General features: G+C 32.6%; 1 non-coding gene across 1 annotated transcript; it reads right to left on the reverse strand.

The window, feature by feature from the left end:
- Positions 1–2,350: 2,350 nt before the first annotated feature.
- On the reverse strand, positions 2,351–6,662 carry LOC106681572 (uncharacterized). Its single transcript, XR_010843614.1, has 2 exons — positions 6,361–6,662; positions 2,351–2,526 (listed from the first exon to the last, which is right to left on the reverse strand). It is a non-coding gene; the product is annotated as an uncharacterized protein (transcript).
- Positions 6,663–7,380: the final 718 nt, after the last annotated feature.

Raw genomic sequence — 7,380 nt, forward strand, 5'->3', positions numbered from 1 at the left:
TTTTATAACTTTCTTATGCAGTGTATTACTTTTAATGGTTTATTTTTAATTTATAAAACATAAAATGAAAATCTAGGTCTTTATGGTCTCAAATTTTAATTTCCATTAAACATAATTAGTGTATTATCAATAGTTATTTAGTTTATAAGCCCTTTCGAGGTGGAACCTCTTGCTTCTTTTTTTATTGGATTAGTTTATTTGGGTGAATTTCATCTATTTGATATTTTGTAAACAATATGTTATATATTCCTGAGATTTGTGAGAGTTCTGTCACATTTTTTTATTTATTTTAGTTTATTTTTTAATTTTAATAACCCATTTCACTTGGAACACAAAGGGTGATAAACCTACCTAAAAAAAACACAAAAACATTTTATTGGTAATCAAACTACTACTAGTGTTTTCGAGGTAAAAGGTTTCACACCAGCAGAGCATTTAATGAGGAGACAGTATTTTATTTATTAGTATTATTGGCACGACAACATTCATTCGATGATATATATTCTTGTACTTCCATATATTTATATATAAATTGTTGAAAGTATTAATATTTTAATCAAATGTTTGCTTATATTATATTATAATAAAATATATATTGAGAGGTTTTATAGTTTATTGTATTAGTTGAAGATTAAAAATTATAGTATATATGTACATATAGTTGACCGTAAAAATTGATGTGTAGGAAGATGGTCAGGGTTGCGGTCAAAGAAGAAACAAAAATAGTTTACAACTATTTATTTTCCGACGTTTCACCCCACTTTGTAGGGCTTCATCAGGGCTAAAAAGATACAAAATGATACAATGATAAGAATTAAATACAAAGATAAGATACAATGATAAGAATAAAACTAAGTAACAATGGCAAGAGTAAAAATTTTTTATATAAAAATACGTAACATAAACAGTTAAAAAATACAGGAGATGTACATAAAACAAAAACAATACGGGGAAGGAAAAAAAAAATGAGATTAAATAAACGTCACGAAAAAATAATAATTATACATAAATAAGTAAAAATAAAGATATAAAATGATAATAAATTAGCAAAGAAAAAGTCAAAACAACCTACCTGTTCAGAACAAACGGGTGAACAGTAGACAACAATGAAGCGGAAGCGTGGAGGAGTGGGGAGCTAGTTCCTCCCATCAGCCGTTCAACGGTTTTATTTCAATTTAAAATACGTCGCGTATACAGGAAGTAATGATACAGATATGACGAAAAATGAAAAATGATAAGAGAAAGATACAGAAATATGATGATAATAATAATAGATATAATAATTTTAAATTTAGGAATAACTGAGTAAAATTAGAATGACATATATCGTTACTAATAATACGAGATAATACTGAAGAAAATAATACAATTTTGAACACCCCACAAAATATTTAATATTATTTTTTTTTTTGTGCAGTAATTCTCCTCACACTTTCAATGCATTTGCACAAAAACGATATCTTTAAAATTTTTGCCAGTGTTAGTTCCCTTTTAGCTTCTGGTTTTGATCCTCTTCTTTTCAGTTTCTGTTTTGTTTTTAGTTACATCTTTAGCTCCTTTCCCTCTTTCCTTTCCTATTACTGTTTTCTATGTAATATTATTTATGACACAAGTTTTTGTTAATGGTATTATATGTTTGTATTTTGTTTTATCATCTTTCCCTATATAATTCCTCTATATTCATTTATTCTTCGTATAATATGTAATAATAAGAATAATAATAAATTGGAAGAAAAAATTTAAATAATGATAATGATGAGAAGATAGTTGACTGTAGATAATATATAGAGAAGATGCTTCGTGGTGCGGACAGTAAAAAACACAAACAAATTGAGAGAACTTATTTAATTATGCCAACGTTTCGGCCAGAGTTTCTAGCCTTTATCAGGGCTAAGAACAAAGAGCAAGATTACAAAAAATTAAAAAAAGTAAATATAAATAGAATGACACAAGTAGATAATTATACAGAATGAAAATTAATAAAAATAAAGTCATGAAAGAAGTGAAAAGTAAAACGTTTAATTAAATGTGTAAGTAGAAAATTAAATAAAAAAAAATTAATAAATAAAAGAAAATATATCTAACTGATGAAATATGTAAGTATAATACTATAATAAAGAAACAAAATCTAAGATTGGGTTAGACAAAAGAAGTGAATAGAAATCATGACAATAATAATAGGGAAGAAGATCTAATAAGGAAAGATCTGTAAAGCAATGATTCGATGGGCTTTTATTTATATGTTTGTATATCAAGAATGGCTGTTATGGGAATGTAATATATACAAACATTTTATGTAACATAAAAAAAGTTATTATATTTTATTTTTCTGTTAAAGACAATCAGCTACTGAAATTTTAAACTTATTAATTTTATTTCCCCATTTCTTTGGTCAAATCTCTTGGAAATGTCCCGTTCTCAATTTGTTCATTCCAATTATTTATCCATTCATTTGGGCAGAGGCACTTGTAACACTTTTCAAATAATTTACAATGCCCACTATCTTCGCCTAATAAATATGCACACCTAGAAATAAAAAAATAAATGGAAGTAGTAAATTTAAAGCACAACTTTGGTCTTAAAATGTTTATTTTACAGGAATGGTGTGAAATAAGTAGAATTTATAATGATAGGTAATTTATGAAAGTGAACATAATTTGGATTGGATATTTGTAATTACTAAGTGTAAAATGTACTTGTATTGGTACTGGTAATAATGGGAGTAACATGTCTGGCAAGCGGGCCTATTGGTCCTATTTGCCAACCCCAAGGCAGACCAATAAAATGATTCTTTTAATGACTTTGAGTTGAAATTAGTTCTCACAGGTTTCAGAACTGATATTTCCAAATTATTCACCACAGCAATATTTTCCAGTACTAATTTACCAAACTAGTCAGTTGACAAATTAATCAACTCCAATTTCAACAGTTTTCTGAAAAGTACTTGTAATGAAATTTCTCATTGCAAAATTTTAACATTTTGTTTTTGCAAAATTATGTCAGAAATACAAAAATATAACAGTTTGTTAAAATAAGTATTCAATGCTAAATTGAATCAATGTTGAAAATATTACAACCTGTCAATTGAAAGTTTCATGTATCTGTTAAGTGAAATTAAAATACTAACTATTTAATTATTATTATTATTATAGGTCTGTTCCAACAACCTCTTCTGACTCAACAAAGTATGGGTAGTAGAGGTTTTGGGAGTTCCTTACAGTCAGAAGTAGTTATTGGAACAGACCTAAGGACTTCATTGTAGTAAGATAGTGCGTGTGGCGGTTAATAAAGGTACTAAAATAGAAAACATATTATTGTTAACCTACGTTTCGCCTCACTTTGCAGGGCTGTCTTGATGTTATCCTTTCTTCAATCAAGACATCCCTGATGAAGACCTGCAAAGTGGGGACAAATGTTGGTTAATGGTTCTCTACTATTTTGGTACCTTTATTAACCGCCACACGCACTATCTTACTACAATCTATTTCATATGGTCAAATATCTTCTTCCAATAAGACTTAAGGACTGTTATAAACACTTCTCACTGTCCGAAACTGTATAGAGCATGCGGAATACAGGTATTGAGAGGAAAAAACCGTACTTCGTATGTTCCGGGCTATCTGAAGTGGTTGTCGGAAAAGTATAATGGCAAGAATACGCTATCGGAGTTCTGTTCCAACAACCATTTCTGTCTATCCATAACTATCGGAAGTACAGGATTTGGGAGAGAAAAAATACGTACTACGCATGCTGTGGACAATCAGAAGTGGTTGTTGAATCAGACCTCTAATGACAAGAAAACATTATTGGAGGTCTGTTACAACAATCACTTCTGACTATAATTAGAAGCATGTACAGTGCAGGATTTGGGAGAGAAAAACAAGCACTACGCATGATCCGGACAGTCAGAAGTGGTTGTTGGAACATACCTCAATCTAGCGAAACAGAAAAACTAGTACGCATGCGCAGGTCACTTCGAATTCGTGTTAAAACATACGTTTTTCTTAATTTTCCATTACCTTCTACTACTTTATACGTCAAATATTATTCTAAAATCTTTGGTTTTACGTACGAGAATAAACTCGAGGTTTGAAGTACAGTTTTTGTCGAATATAGGAGGAGCCCTGAGCTCTAATCATTTTATGTAGGAAAGGCACTGGGAAATGTTGATATTAGCATAAGAGATAGAGCCACTTCGGCACGGGATTATGTACGTATTTCTAGTGATTCCGAAAACAAATCATATTAAGTAGTTCATAAGACGCTCAAGTTTAGCTTGGAGGTGAATGGAGAGTCAGCCGTAGTCTAAATGAGGGAAAACAAGTGATATGATGGGAAATCTGGGATATGTGTAGTTTCTAGAAAAACGTTTTGTCAAAGGTGACTCCGAGGTTTTTGACTTTGATTACGATGGCCTTCACGAAATAAATATTAACTGACTCAAGTGGAATGCGAACCCCAATGCGTTCGGCCATCATTTCCTCCATAATTTATTTAATTGATGTCTTCTAGTGATTTTCAGATGACCTCAGCAGAATCTGCGGGTTTGAAGGTCCAAGGAATGCTGGATGGACAACGCAAGATTGTTGATAAAAATGGATGCCTCTTCAGGCACACTAGAAGGAGAGAACTAGAACAGGGATTATTAGTATAGCGACACCGCTACCTGCTGGTCTAGACTGTAACTCCTACAGCCGCTAAAACCGCTATGGTCCGGCATGACGTAACATACCAAGTAACATGGGAACTACTGCTGGTCACAAGCAACCCCGTATATTAATATTTGTACTATTCCTTGTATATACTTTAATTTAACAACTAAATAAGATATTTTAATATTTATAAATATATTATTTAAATTAATTAAGATTACAATAGAATCTGCTGATCCACAGAAAGATAACGTCTTACACGTAGTACCTCTCTATCGCGTTTAATAGCACAGAAAGACTTGATTTGGCCAAAATTAGAAGACCTTAGTGCCATTCCAGCTGGAACGGTCCCTACCCATTCTATGTTAGCCCCCCGGCTAAGATAAGAACTAAAGAACTTAGTGCGAATTCCCGCTTCACGGGACCACTTCCTTAGAGGGCAGAGTATAAAAACGTGCATAGTGGATCAGTACATTCTAGAACTATATTTTTGGAATTGCCTATTGCCTTTAATTTCTCCGCCTTCTCTGGCACCCTGCTTTCCACACCTTCTCTCCTTTCGTAAGGCCCGGCGGTTGGCAACCAGCCCGGACTTACATATACCTACGTATATGTAGTATACAGGAATAGCACCCTGTAGAACGAAGTTACCTTCCTGCAAGACTCGGCGGCTGGGACCCAGTCCGGACTTGCATTCCTCCATTGTACGTACATGAATAGCACCCTGTAGGGCGAAATTATCATCCTGAGAGGACTTACGGCTGGCACCCGTAAGACTCATACTGTCTATCCACTTCTTTACCAGCTACCTTACTTATGAATGACCACCCATTTTCGAGTACTTCTTATCAAGAGTACCTAACATTAGGGGTATTCATTATCGTGTTAAATGGAGAAATATTTCCTTCTTTTACCATGTTAAAACGATATAACATATAACATGGTTGAGAGTCTGTTACTAGCTATGTTAAATGGAGAATGACGTCACGCAACAGATCAGCTGAGTTCGTCACCATTATGTTTGTTATCATATTAATTTAGGTTACTTGCTTGTTGTTTGTGTTTTTTTTGTCTTGTGTTTTAGACTTTTTAAGAAATACAATCAGTAGCCAAACTTTTACACTTCTACTTTTCACTCATTTTAGGTATGCTGTAATAAATTACTGTAATCAGAACTTAGAAGTAAACAATAACATGAAGTTTTGGAAGAAAAGGTTACTAAAAAAGTTGCTCAGAAAATCCACTAGGAGCTCTTATGCAGTTAACTTTTAACATGACTTTAAATAGGGCCGCTCACAATCCTATACTTATAACATTTAACATAGTAAAACATTTTACATTTAACAAAATATCATGAATACCTCTCATAGAAGGTAGAAATCTGGAAGCTATGTGCTCGTGGCTGTGGAGAGGCCCGATTGTCACCTGATCCATAAACATGACAGATGCTGTCCAATACCCTACACCTTAAACCTAGCTAAATACTTTTGTTGCAAATAAACAGCGCACAACATATTAACATTTCATTAACAATATACAGTTAATAGATAGATTCCTCATTTGTGTAAATAAATAAAAATAAAATAACTTTTTCCATCTTCCATAAAAAAATAAAAAAATAATTAAAAAGGAAAGTAAATTAAAGAAATAAAATGTTTACGTGCGTAAACAATTACAGATTAATTCTCATAATGAAGGGAATAATTACCTATGAAAATCGATGAACATGCGATAACACCATTTTGTCTTGTTCGTCTGCTGGAACCTCGGATCTGGGGGGCAAGTTGATATTACAATGCCCTCTATCTCGGGTTCTTTTTCGATTTCGGCGCATATCATGCCATCGATCTCGACAACATTCTTGCTCAAATGTGCTTGATCCATTTTAAATAACTTTCGAAAGGGTAATTATTTCGATCTGAAATGTGGAACAATGCCGATGTAGACGTTAGCAGATAAAAAGAGTCAAAAGCGTATTTTGATAAATTAAACAAATGTTTATTTCCCCCATTAAAAATAACACATGATTTTATTATTTTATATGTTAAATTATTAAGAAAATATCCTTAATGTTTCCAAATATCCAAATATAGAGAAAATATCTTAGCTTTTTTTTTTTTTTTTTTTTTTCTATGGCCAACTATAATTTCAACTTGCCAGCGCCCCACCCTTGGCTCTTGGATCATTCGGTGGTACTCTAACCAGTAATAGTCCAAGAACCCAAGAGGAGAAAAAAAAAAACCCAGTTATTTTCCCCAATCTTTGATTACTTGAACACTATATATATACCAGAGGTGGCCAACAAGTCGATAGCAAGGCCAATTTTAGTCGATCGGTCACAATGTCTGCGGTGGAATTCCGTGTGCCATGGACTTTGAAGCGATTGTAGAAGACAAAACATTCTAGCAATATTTTAATGCATTCTGGGAATTCTCAACACTCCCCGCACAGCAAACCACACCAAAAAATGGGTCTGGAAATTTATACCCATGTCCTCAAAACTATCTAAGACACTAAAAAAACTTCATAGATATTGTTTAAAGTAGAGTCAATTATCTAAAATCTGAGCTCTTAGCATTGAATGGGCAAATACCACAGGAACTATTGAGTGTAAACAGCTATAATAGGGCCCATATCTTAACAAATTTACTTTATTTTACTGATGTCCTATTAGGGCTTTTTGGTAAGTAGTTTTAAAAACATGCAGCTCTGAAAGAAAATATTTTCT

Source organism: Halyomorpha halys, unplaced genomic scaffold (assembly GCF_000696795.3).
Source record: "Halyomorpha halys isolate HHAL.00 unplaced genomic scaffold, Hhal_1.1 Scaffold349.1, whole genome shotgun sequence".
In the NCBI taxonomy this organism is placed as follows: domain Eukaryota; kingdom Metazoa; phylum Arthropoda; class Insecta; order Hemiptera; family Pentatomidae; genus Halyomorpha; species Halyomorpha halys.